A 13,223-nucleotide genomic window follows, 5' to 3' on the forward strand; every position below is an offset into this window, starting at 1 on the left:
TCCTTGAATATGCCCTGGATACTGCGGAGGCTAGTGCCCATGATAGAGCTGACTAAGGTTACAACTGTCTGCAGCTTATTTTGATCCTGTGCAGTAGTCCCACCATACCAGACAGTGAAGTGGCCAGTTGAAACGCTCTTCATGGTACAGTAGAAATTTGTGAGTGTCTTTGGTGACAAACCAAATCTCCTCAAATTCCTCATGAAATATAGCCTCTGCTGTGCCTTCGTTGAAGCTGCATTGATACGTTGGGCCCAGGTTGGACCCTTAGTGACTGATACAAATCCACTTCTCCCTTTATTTGGGACTTCTATGGAAGTTTAAATGTGGATTAGCAACCTCAGAAGTGTTTACACGTCCTTTTGTTTATTATATTCAGTAGATGTGTGAAATCCAAGACTGAATATACTGCAGAAAAGCAGATCTGAGGCGATCTGCTTATTGAATATAACATTGCTGTACAGTCCAGGCCCTTTGTCCAATGGCTTTTTAACCTACTGGAAGATCAATTTAACCTATCCCTTCTACACAACCCTCCCTTTCTCTATCGTCCATGTACCTATCTAGGAGTCTCTCAAATGTCTCTAATATAGGGCAGTGGATGTGGTCTACATGGACTTTAGCAAAGCATTTGACAAGGTCCCTCATGAGAGACTCATCCAGAAAGTCATGAGGCATGGGATAAGTGGAACCTTGGCTGTTTAGGTAAAAAATTGGCTTAAAGGAAGAAAGCAGAGGGTAGTTGTGGAAGGAAAGTATTCTGGCTGGAGGTCGGTGACTAGTGGAGTTCCGCAGGGATCTGTCCTGGGACCCCTGCTATTTGTGATTTTTATAAATGACCTGGATGTAGAGGTGGAAGGAGGGGTGAGTAAGTTTGCGGATGACACGAAGATTGGAGGAGTTGTGGATGGAGCTATAGGTGGTCGAAGGTTACAAGAGGATATAGACAGGCTGCAGAGTTGGGCAGAAAAATGGCAGATGGAGTTCAATCCAGACAAGTGTGAGGTGATGCATTTTGGAAGGACAAACCAGAAGACTGAGTACAGGATTAATGGTCAGTTACTTAAGAGTGTGGATGAACAAAGGGACCTTGGGGTTCAAATCCATACATCCCTCAAGGTCGCTGCACAGGTTGATAGGGTAGTTAAGAAGGCCTATGGGATGCTAGGCTTCATTAACAGGGGGATTGAGTTCAAGAGTAGAGAGGTCATGTTGCAACTCTACAAATCTCTGGTGAGACCGCACTTAGAGTATTGTGTTCATTTCTGGTCACTTCATTATAGGAAGGATGTGGAAGCTATGTAGAGGGTGCAGAGGAGATTTACCAGGATGTTGCCTGGTTTGGAGAACAAGTCATATGAAGCAAGGTTAACAGAGCTGGGACTTTTCTCTTTGGAGCGGAGAAGAATGAGCGGGGACTTGATAGAGGTCTACAAGATTATGAGAGGCATAGATAGGGTGGATAGTCAGTACCTGTTTCCCAGGGCACCAATAGCAAACACCAGAGGGCATACGTACAAAATTAAGGGAGGGAAGTTTAGGGGAGACAACAGGGGTAAGTTTTTTTTTACACAGAGGGCTGTGGGTACCTGGAATGACTTGCCAGGGATGGTGGTGGAGGCTAAAACATTAGGGGTATTTAAGAGCATCTTGGAAAGGCACATGGATGAAAGAAAAATGGAGGGTTATGGGGTAGTGTGGGTGATGCACCATCAATAACTCTCTGAGACGTGAGGCGAGATATTGGCTTTTATTGACTGGAAGAAAGAACAAGCTGCAATTGACCACCATACTACATCCTGGAGACTGAGGGCAGGGCTCAGGCCCCAATCGCCTTTATACTGGGGTCTGTGGGAGGAGCCACAGGAGCAGTCAGCAAGGGGGGCGTGTCCAGACAGGTATATGTAGTTCACCACAGTGGGTTTAGTACTTTTTATTTAAGTATTATATGGGTCAGCACCACATGGAAAGCTGAAGGGCCTGTACTGTGCTGTAGTGTTCTATATGTATTTCTACCACAATCCCTGACAGTGCATTCCATGTACCTGCCACTCTCTATGGAAAAAAAAACTTACATCTGATATTCCCCACATACTTTCTTCAAATCACCTTAAAATGATGTCCCCTCATAATAGCCATTTCACCCTGGGAAAAAGCATCTGATTGTCCACTTGATCTATGTCTCTTACTATCTAGTACACATTTATCAACTCTCTCCTCGTCCTCCGTTCCAAAGAGAAAAGCCCTAGTTTGCTCAACCTATCCTCATAAATCATGCTGCCTAATCCTGGTGAATCTCCTCTGGACCCTGTCTAGTAGAAACGGCTTGAGGGGCTGAATAGTCTCGTTCTACTTATGTCGCTTTGCATAATAGGGAACACCTTACTGGCAATAATGTATCTATAATAGGATTGTCTGTTCCACTGCTGACCTTGTTTATATCAACATTTTCATGGAACCAATCGTACTTGTATCATCGTGTTGCTTGCTTCCATTTTAGCGTTGTTTTCCTGTCGTTATCAGAACTAATTGAATCATTGCTGACCGCGTAAGATGTGCCAGTTGTTTTCTGGCTGCTATCTATCGGAAGTTAGACAACATGTTGGTTTGATCGGTGAGTGAGAACACTGTTGGGCATTGCCCTTTTAAGTCGCTGCCAAGGGCGTGTGTTGAAAGAGTGATGTCATCGGCTAGGCAGGTCTCGGTCTTCACAGAACCTGTGTGTGTTTGTGTAGAGTATGTGATCTGCCAGTGCGGTGATTAAGGGGTGTTCATGAAGGGCCTGTGAGCTGGCAGCGAGTCTGCGAACAGTAGCAGGCACTGCACAGCTTTTTCTCATACACAGAGCGGAGGGAGAGGGGGAAGGATTCAATACCATCTTCTGAACCACCGTGCTGAAAAGTCCCGGGAGTTAAAACTTGCTGATGTACCGCAAGAAGCACTGAGCTGTGGGATTAATCGCTGATCAGCTGCTGGAACCGCGTGAAAGCCAATAGCAGAACCCTGCGTCGCAATTTTAAAAGAAACTTTTCCAAGGTAAGGCGTTAAAAGAGGTTATTGTGAATCTGTCGGAGAATGATGGTGATGAGGCACTATTAGAAATCGTTTCCCTCTTCCACTTGTTCTTTTTCGTGACATTCTGCTGGAATCCTTCTCCTGGGGAAAATAGTTGTGCTCTTTGTTTTATTGAGGTGAGTGAGTAGTAAGGGGGAGGGGTGAATGGGGTGGAGTGGTGGTGGGGGGGAGGAGGAGGAGGGAGAGCCAATTTGATGCTGCCACTTACTGGCAGCTATTCTTTTCTTCCCGCTGCGGGTCTCCTCTTGGGTCACCGGTGCGTTCCCATACTCAAAAGGAGGCAAAAGTTTTCATTTTGGGTCGGGTGGGAGGGGGTTTAACTCGATTCCTGAGCGGAGAGTGAGTGTCCGTCATGGGCCAGACAGTGTCGGTTCCGGGAGAGAAGGCTGTGTGTGGAACAAAGGTGAAATCTGTACACAAATGTGAGCTGTTTCTCTCCGGAACAGCAGGTATCTCTGGAGACTCCTCCAAAGTAGTCGCTGAAGTGGCGCCTTTAGGTCTAACGTAGCGCTTTTTGGTCATCTGTAGCATTTTTAATGTTTCTCCTGGAAACTGCTGTCAAATCACCTGCCGATATATATGGGAATTGGAACCCGTTGTAAGCAGGCTTCACATGAGGTTGTAGGTGTCAGATCCAGACCACGTTAGTCGGTATCATTCCCTTTTTAAATGTTCGCCTGGGGGGTGGAGGAAGATTTTCGCTGTTGCCACAGTCTCTTTTCCATGGTATTGCAAGTTCAGAGTTCCCGTCTGGAACATTCACAGCTTTGGATTTATTTTAAATGACATAGGTCGATCTTGTTTTCGCAACAACAGATTGGGCATATTGAAGGAGGTAGTTAGTCCATCTGTACCTCGTGCTACTTTCTCGTATACCTTACTGCTGTTTCAATGCCAAAACTCCCTTTTGAATTTGCCAGCACTGACTCCCTGAACACCTGTTTATTTATTCACCATCCTCACGATGAAGAGTTTGCATAGAAGTAATATATGTCTTTGCTTCTGGGAGAAATTAAAGATTTACTCCTTTGGCACCCCCTTTCAGGATTTTGATTGTGACCAATTGCAAAGCAAATCCCATGACCAGCCACGTGATGTTAGTGCAACCGATCATCTGGTTATCATCGTCCCGGCCATATTTATCCCTCCTTTCAGTAGACAGATACGGATCCGTGGTGTTGCAGGGAAGACTCGAGCACAGATGAAGCAGTGGCTGATTGCCAGGAGGCAGAAAGTGGGAATAAAGGGGGCCGTTTCTGGTTGGCTGCCGGTGACTAGTGGTGTTCCTCAGGGGTCTGTGTTGGGACCTACGTCATGTGTCAATGACTTTGATGATGAAGTTGAAGTCAATTTTAATAGCCATAGAAACAAGGCGATGCTTCTCCGAACCAGGGTGTAATACACAGTAGTACACGTACACACGATAACTTATGAAGGTAAGGACAGGTGAATCACACATAAATAACAAACTAAAATGCATAAATATTAAATATAGTAAGGTACAAAACAGATTAACCAGTGACACTTCAACTACGATGCGGCAGGGTGTTCAGAAGCTTTATGACCTGGGGAAAGAAACTTTCTCATCCTGACCGTTCTTGTTTTAAGCATCATTATCTCCTGCCTGATGGTAGAAAGTCAGAGAGGATGCTTGATGGGTTGGTGAGCCCTGCTCATGCAACGCTCCTGGTAAATGTAGGGAGACCACTATGTTCTCACAGTCCTTTGTGGGGACTTCTGCTCCATGCTGCACTGTCCCATACCAGATGAATTGATAGCTTTGTTGCAAAGTTTGCAGAGGATATGAAGATAGTTGGAAGGAGCAGGTAGTTTTGAGGAAGTAGAGAGGCTAAAGAAAGACTTGGACAGATTAGGAAAATGGGCAAAGAAGCTGATTTCAGATACTGGCTCTTAAAACACTTTGCCATGAAAGTGGGTTTCTTTGCCTCTGCTCTTTCACCTTCTTTAAACATGGTCCTGGTTGTTCAGGGTAAGGAAATTCACCCTTCACCCTGACCTTTAGGATCATTGATAGTGTTAATACAAACCTCTCCAACTCCTTACTCCATTCTCCTCATTTCCATTTGGAATATTTTTTAACCTGTACCTTTATGTCTGAGTGAGTTTGGAAGATCAAGTAAGGAAATATCACTTGTCTCCCAAGTGGTCCAGCTAAGATTGCAAACTAATTTTGTGCATGAAGAAAGGAATGAACCCAAGTTGGACTATAACTTTTATAGTCCAACTTGGGTTTTATATAACATCTCTTTCCCCGGGTTTTCTTGCTGTGAAAATATTCCTTGGATGTTATTTGTCCTGTACTGCCCCCTCAGTTTGTGTGTTGTTCTTGACCATGAGAACAGATGGGTTATTTGACTGTACATCAGTTAACACAGCCAGTTATATCTCCATGAGTGACATCTAGGGACTTAGTTTGGACATTGGTTGGATGATAGAATATTTTTATTGTCCTTATGTGTGGTAGTATAAATATCTCCAGTACTCTAAATGCAAGTCTAATAATAGCTGAGAGTGAATAGTTGGGATTTGATTGCACTGTTTGTGATATTCTGGGGATGATTGGTCATATTTGATTGTCTGCCACTGGAGCACTGTTTGGCTTGTCATGATGTAGTTTTAAAGAGCTGATGAGTACCTACAGTGGAAGTTATAACCTTTTAGTACAGCATAGGTAAAACTCAGTCCTGGCCATTTGAGATGGGAGGTGAGAGATAACAAGGACATAGAACAGTACGGGCCCTTCAGACCTTGATGTTGTGCTGACTTTTTAACTTATTCCATGATCAATCTAATCCTTCCCTCATATATGGCCCATTCCATTTTTCTTTCATCCACGCATCTAAATATCTTTTAAATGTCTTTAATGTTTTAGCCTCCGCTACCACCCCGGGACTTACCGCTCTGTTTTCTTTTGAAAACATCAACCTCCGACGTCTCCTCTAAACTTTCCTCTAATTAGCTTAAAAAGATGCCCTCTGGGATTGGGCTTTGCTGTCCTGAATGCCCTTTAACAATTCCTCTTATAATCCTGTACACTTCTATCAAGTCACCTTTCCTCCTCCTTTGCTACAAACACTAGTTTGCCCAACCTGATTCCTGTCCTTCGTTGCTGCACACCTTCCCCCACTCACTGGACAAGATGTCCAGACAATGACAGGTTGACATTAGATGTAGTTTCCTTTGAATCTCCCATGGGGTGAGAAGGGCAGTTTGTGTCTGTGAAAGCGGAGCTTCTAGAGTTGGTGCTCTAAGTGATAAAGATGGAAGAAAGCTAAAGGATACACCCAATCAGAATGCATAGCATGGAGTGTCTACCTTTGTGTATGGTAACAGATTGCTCATTCATGCAGAGGTGGTGCTTGGGTTGCTGCTGTGAGGAATTTGATGGAACATTAACCAAAGCATAAACTTTATGGTGAGCTTAACATTCCAGAATACCAGGTATTCAGTTACTGTCAAAATTAAACAATCCCAATTTGTTAATGATATTCTCTAATTCCTCAAGGTTTTGCTGTTGAAATCATTAGCACCAGTACTAATTTTCAATGCATACTTTAAAAAAAATTCTTTACATATTGGAAATACAACACAGACATTATGGAGTGATATTACTGTCCGTGGCGCATTTGGCTGGGTGATGTCATCAGAGGATCATGGGTTTGTCAACAACTCGGTATAATTGCTAAAGTGTATTAGTTTTCTGGGTTCGTTTTAATTTGCTAAGGTCATAAGAGCATAAGATGAACAGCAGAAGTAGGCTATTCAGCCCATCGAGTCGGCTCCGCCATTCAATCATCAGCTGATCCAATTCTTCCAGTCATCCCCACTCCCCTTGCCTTCTCCCCATGCCCTCTTGTCCTAGAATCCCCTACCATGGGAAATAACTTTGCCATATCTAATCTGTTCAAGCCTTTTAACTCTCAGAATGTTTCTATGAGATCCCCCCTCATTCTCCTGATCTCCAGGGAATACAGCCCAAGAGCTGTCAGATGTTCCTCATACAGTAACCCTTTCATTCCTGGAATCATTCTCGTGAATCTTCTCTGAACCCTCTCCAATATCAGTATATCCTTTCTAAAATAAGGAGCCCAAAACTGCACACAATACTCCAGGTGTGGTCTCACGAGTACCTTATAGAGCCTCAACATCATATCCCTGCTCTTATATTCTATAGCTCTAGAAATGAATACCAACATTATATTCGCCTTCTTCAGCACTGACTCATCCTGGAGTTTAACCTTTAGGGTATCCTATACAAGGACTCCCAAGTCCCTTTGCATCTCTGCATTTTGAATTCTCTTCCCATCTAAATAATTGTCTGCCCGTTTATTCCTTCCACCAAAGTGCATGACCATACACTTACCAATATTGTATTTCATTTTCCACTTTGCCCATTCCCCTAAACTATCTAAGTCTCTCTGCAGGATCTCTGTTTCCTCAACACTACCTGCTCCTCCACCTACCTTTGTATCATTGGCAAATTTAGCCACAAATCCATTAATCCCATATTCCAAATCATTGACATACATCGTAAAAAGCAGCAGTCCCAACACCGACCCCTGTGGAACTCCACTGGTAATCGGCACCCAGCCAGAATAGAATCCCTTTATTCCCACTCTCGGTTTTCTGCTGATCAGCCAATGCTTCATGCTAGTAGTTTCCCTGTAATTCCATGGGCTCTTACCTTGCTAAGCAGCCTCATGTCCAGCATCTTGTCAAAGGTCTTGTGAAAACCCAAGTGGATTACATCTACTGCATCTCCTTTGTCTACCCTACTCATTATTTCCTCAAAGGATTGCAGTAAGTCAGTCAGGCAGGAATTTCCTTTCAGGAAACCATGCTGGCTTTGGCCTATGTGCCTGAAGGTACCCTGAAATCTTATCCCTAACAATTGATTACAACAGCTTGCCAACCACTGATGTTAGGTTAACAGGTCTATAGTTTCCTTTCTGCTGCCTCCCACCCTTCTTAAATAGTGGAGTAACATTTGTATTTTTCCAGTCATCCGGTACAATGACAGAATCTATTGATTCTTGAAAGATCATTGTTAATGCCTCCGCAGTCTCTCTAGCTACTTCCTGAGGGTGCATTCCAACAGGTCCAGGAGATTTATCCACCTTCAGACCATTAAGCTTCCTGAGCACCTTCTCAGTCGCAATTTTCACTGCATAAACTTCACTTCCCTGACGCTCTTGAATGTTCGGTATACTGCAAATGTCTTCTACTGTGAAGACTGAAATATGCATTCAGTTCCTCTGCCATCTCTGCGTCTCTCATTATAATATCTCCAGCATCCTTTTCTATTGGTCCTATATCTACCCTAAACTCTTTTACCCTTAAAACTTTTAGTATCATCTTTGATAATCATCACCAGCTTCCTTTCATAATTCATCTTTTCCTAATGACATTCTTAGTTTCCTTCTGCAAGTTTTTAAAAGCTTCCCAATCCTCTCTCTTCTCACTAGCTTTGGCTTCCTTGTATGCCCTCTCTTTTGCTTTGGCTCTGACTTCACTTGTCAGCCACGGTGGTATCCTTCTTCCATTCAAAAATTTCTTCTTATTTGGAATATATCTGTCTTGCACTTCCCTCATTTTTCACAGAAACTCCAGCTATTGCTGCTCTGCTGTTCTTCCTGCTAGTGTCCCTTTCCAGTCAACCTTGGCCAGTTCCCTTCTCATACCATTGTAATTTCCTTTATTCCACTGAAATACCGACACATTGGAATTTAGTTTCTCCTTCTCAAATTTCAAAGTGAACTCAATTATATTGTGATCACTGTTCCCAGGGTTCCTTAACCTTAAACTTTCTTATCACCTCCAGATTATTGCATAACACCCAATCCAGCACAGCTGATCCCCTAGTGGGCTCAACAACAAGTTATTCTAAAAACCCATCCTGACATTCTACAAATTCTCTCTCTTGAGGTCCAGTACTGGCCTGGTTTTCCCAATCCACTTTCATGTTAAATTCCTCAACGATTATCATGACATTGCCCTTTTGACACACCTTTTCTATCTCCTGCTGTAATTTGTAATCCACATCTGGGCTTCTGTTTGGAAGCCTGTATCCAACTGCCATTAGGGTCCTTTTACCCTTGCCCCATTTCTTAACAACCCATTGAGATTCTATACCTTCTGATCCTATGTCATCCCTTTCTAATGGTTTAATATTATTTCTTGTACACAGGGCCACACCACTCCCTCTGCCTACTAACCTATCTTTCTGATACACCGTATATCCTTGGATGTTCAGCTCCCAATGGCAGCCATCCTTTAGCCAAGTTTCAGAGATGGTCACAATGTCATACTTACCAATCTATAGCTGAATTTCAAGATCGTCCATTTTATTTCTTGTGCTGCGTACATTCAAGTATAACATTTGCATGTAACATGCATTCAAGGTGTGGAGAATCTTTCTTGTGCTGCTGTATCATCCGGTCCTACACTGAGGTGATGGTAAACTAGAAGAGTAATCAGTCCATTGTTAGTATTCTTGGCATGATGGTGAATTTTGCTGTTGTCGCTTGGCTGTATTAGCAATTGCAATCTGTTGTCCTGACAATCACATCCCTCAGTCAGGAAATTATAAATGCAGTTTACCGTGAATAAATAGATTAGTGTCCGTTTAAGCTCCCAAATGGGGAATGTTGGTAGGAAAACTCTGGAAAGTTGACCTACCCACTTCATTCTTTTAATTTATATTGTTTGTAATATGGGATACTTATTTTTTTTTAGCAAAATGAACAACCAGATGCACACGGAATAAATGTAAGCAATTAATATTAAATCTACCAGATGTACAGGGAATAAGGGCAAGCAATTTGTATTGAATCACTGGCTAAAGGATTGTATTTTAGTTGGTCACAAAGTCTGGCAAAGATGCTAATAAACATTTATGCATCTTAATTTCTGGAGCTTAAATCATTAGCTCAGATGGACTGGTTTTAATTCCTCAATTATCTGCCCAAAAAGTGGCTGGAATGTGAAGAAACAAGCCCATGGCTCCAATCTTGCCCTGAGCACTTCACCGAAAATCTATTTGATTTATCCCCCTGGTGTCTGTAGCCAGGGATAAGCAATGATAATGCAAATGCGTGTTAGGAAATGGTGCATTTTTTTGGGTATATTTCAGGAAAGAGCTAACCCCGTCTGGACTTGATACCAGACCAGAGAAAATCAGAAATAAACACTCAGCAGGTCAGACAGCATCTGTGAAGAGAGAAGTGGGGTTAGTAGTTTGGATAAATCACCTTTTCATCTGATGATGGTTATTGATCTGAAATATTAACCAGGGTCCTGGAGGAACGTTGTTTCGTTTTTACTGTGTACTGTACCAGCAGTTATGGTTGAAATGACAATAAAAGCAACTTGACTTGAACTCTGCCAATTCTTGGCTGCTGCCTGACCTATTAAGAATCTCTGGTACATAGTGATCTTTATTTTTTGCTATTTAGTTTTACTTTGCAACTAGAGAAAATGACTTTGATTCAGAAGAGAAAGGAGTGTGTATTTCATATTAATGTTGAAGTTGTCTTGTTTCCCTTCAGTGTGTGGATTGAATTAACCCTGAAGCACCCAATATTGTGCCTTGCCCTATTGCCCAGTTCAGATGGCGAAGAGTTGCAGACTTTGAGAGAATCATGATCGTGTTTATTTTCACTGACGTATGTTGTGAAATATGTTCTTTTGCAGCTGTAGTACAGTACAATACACATATAGGGAGTAATAAGTGAAGTGTGATCATAGTCTGCTCAGAAATCTGATGGTAGAGGGGGAAAAGCTGTTCCTAAAACACTTCAGGTTCCTGCACCTCCTCCCTAATGGCAGCAATGAGAAGAGGGCATGTGCCAGATGGTGAGGTTCCTAATAATGGATGCCTCCTCCTTGAGGGCATTGTCTGTTGAAGATGTCCTTTGTGGTGGGGAGGCTAGTACCCATGATAGAGCTGGCTGAATTTAATAACCTTCTGCAGCTTTTTTCAAACTGATATACTGACAAGTTTGAGGGCATGTCTGAAGTATGTGCACACGTTCCAGTCTTGGAGATCAGTGCAAGATGGAGATTGGGCTCAGAGACGTCAAACTGCTAAGTTATTAGTGGAAATGTGACCTTGTTTGAAGCTGCAAATTCATTATCCTTTGTGGAGACGGAAATACACCAACCAGAACCTGGATGTCGAAAGTGCAGTCTTGAATATTTACAGTAGAACAAAAGTCACCCATAATGCTGGGAAACTTCCCTGACAGAAGAAATCCAGTTAAATCCGGGGGTGAGTGTGAGTGTGATTTCCAGCATCAGCCGATTTCCCCTCGTTTTTGAAGTTACCCTGGTGGTTGAAGGGTTCTTGAGCCTCCTCTTTCACTGGGTTTTCTGTTTGTCTCTTGCTTATACTGTACAAATGGAGTGATTGAAACCCAACTGAGTTCTGGGTATTGGTCATTGGAAGGGGATTGTGTATACAGTGGGAATGTTTGGTGTCTGAACTTTTCCTGCCTTAGCATGGGAGTGATGGCCATTCAGTCCTTAAGTACAATCATGGCTGGCCCTCAATCTCATCACATCTCTGTTCTCTCCCTATGTCCTTTGTATTTTGTAGTGTATCTAGAGTGAGAGGTAACATAACACACAAAATCTTGGGAATGCATGGGCACATGTATATGGACAAAAGTCATGAACAATAAAGAACACAATAAAAACGCAACAAATAAATACACAAGATAGCTTATCGACATAGATTGTATGTTCATAAAGTGACACTAGGCTGTACACAAGGTGCCTGACCGGAAATAATAAAGTAGTGCTGGATTAGTGGGTGGAGGTGTTGATCGGCCTTGCTGCTTGAAGAAAGTAACTGTTTTTGGGTCTGGTGCTCCTGGTGTGGACTCTACATTGCCTCCACCCTGATGGGAGTGGGACAAACAGTCCAGGAGCAGGTTGAATGGGGTCCTTCATGATGTTACTGGCCCTTTTCTGGCACCTTACTGTATGTATGCTCTTGATGGTGTGTAGACTTTTTAAATAATCTGTGAAGGGAGAGTGAAGACTACAGATGATACCTGATCACTAGAATGCTTTCAAATGCTCCTGGCCCTCCTGAAATGAGCAAGATTTTGCCAGACTCTGAGATGGGGAAGGTTCCTGCCCCTTGTCCCAGTGTTACCTTCAACTTCCTGGCAAGAGACAAGTTTCTTGTGACAGATTTGCAATTGACAGTGCTCCCAGCAGTGACTTGGGGCAGGGTTGGGCATGTCTGGGCTCACGGAGAACAGGTGATTGTGCTGCTCAGTCTGTATAAAGACTGGTGGAAAATTTATGTCAAGCTAGGGCAGTTCTCCTTCAGAAAGGCAGGCTCCATTGCAGCTTAATGGTTACTGTGGTGATGTTACACTTTGGGGTAACATTCTGACATTATCTGTAAGGAGTTTGTATGTTCTCTCCATGGAATGTGTGGGTTTTCACTGGGTCCTCCAGTTTCCTGTCTCAGCACAAAGATGTACCAGCTGATAGGTTAATTGGTGTCTGTAAATTGCCCTGTGATTAGACTGGGGTTGAATGAGGGCTGTTTGCCGGTGTTGTGCAAAAGGGCTGGAAGAGTGAACTCTGTGCCTTCTCTCTAAGTAAATAAATAAAAACAAAAAACACAACTTGCCCATTTAAAAAAAAAGTAGAGTAGAGGATCATTCAAATTTTATTATGTTGATGAAATGAATCTCAACCATTTACAGTAAAGCAGCCTACATGCTTTGCCAGTGAGGGAATTACCCAGTCATTCCTGCTTAGCCTGAGAATAGCGTTCTTGTCAAAGTTAATGCCACAGTGCACCCACAAGAACAGAAACTTCCACTCAATGCTAATAATAAGGAACTGTTAGCTTGCTATCCAGAGACAGAAAACAGTAATGCTGTGTTTGCTCTAAGCATAACGGCTTTGCAGCTTTTCCCTAGAATTCATTGCTGGCTGCTGTGTAGTGCTCTTGCCTGTAAAGATGTGACTGACTGGCAGGAAGAGAGATGGAAAAAACATTGGGGGCTGTTTGGGGAATGGGAGTGAGAAAAGGGTTAGATGTGGGCAAAAAAGAAGGGGGGCACTTGGGAATCAAGCAGGAGGTGAAGGAGTGAAACTTGTGG

The 13,223-nt window shown here is 43.0% G+C and overlaps 1 protein-coding gene across 6 annotated transcripts in view; it reads left to right on the forward strand.

The window, feature by feature from the left end:
- The first annotated feature begins 2,711 nt into the window (after window positions 1-2,711).
- Window positions 2,712-13,223, forward strand: part of plxnb1b (plexin b1b) — a 379,931-nt gene continuing 369,419 nt past the window's right edge. For 4 of the 6 annotated variants that reach the window (XM_073072811.1, XM_073072812.1, XM_073072816.1 and 1 more), the window contains exon 1: window positions 2,714-3,036. The gene's annotated coding sequence lies outside the window, so the exon portion shown is untranslated. Of the gene's footprint in view, window positions 3,037-13,223 lie in introns of all 6 variants that reach the window. The other 2 variants (XM_073072817.1, XM_073072818.1) reach the window with 1 other exon arrangement.

This window comes from Hemitrygon akajei, chromosome 19 (assembly GCF_048418815.1).
Source record: "Hemitrygon akajei chromosome 19, sHemAka1.3, whole genome shotgun sequence".
NCBI classification, from domain to species: Eukaryota; Metazoa; Chordata; class Chondrichthyes; order Myliobatiformes; family Dasyatidae; genus Hemitrygon; species Hemitrygon akajei.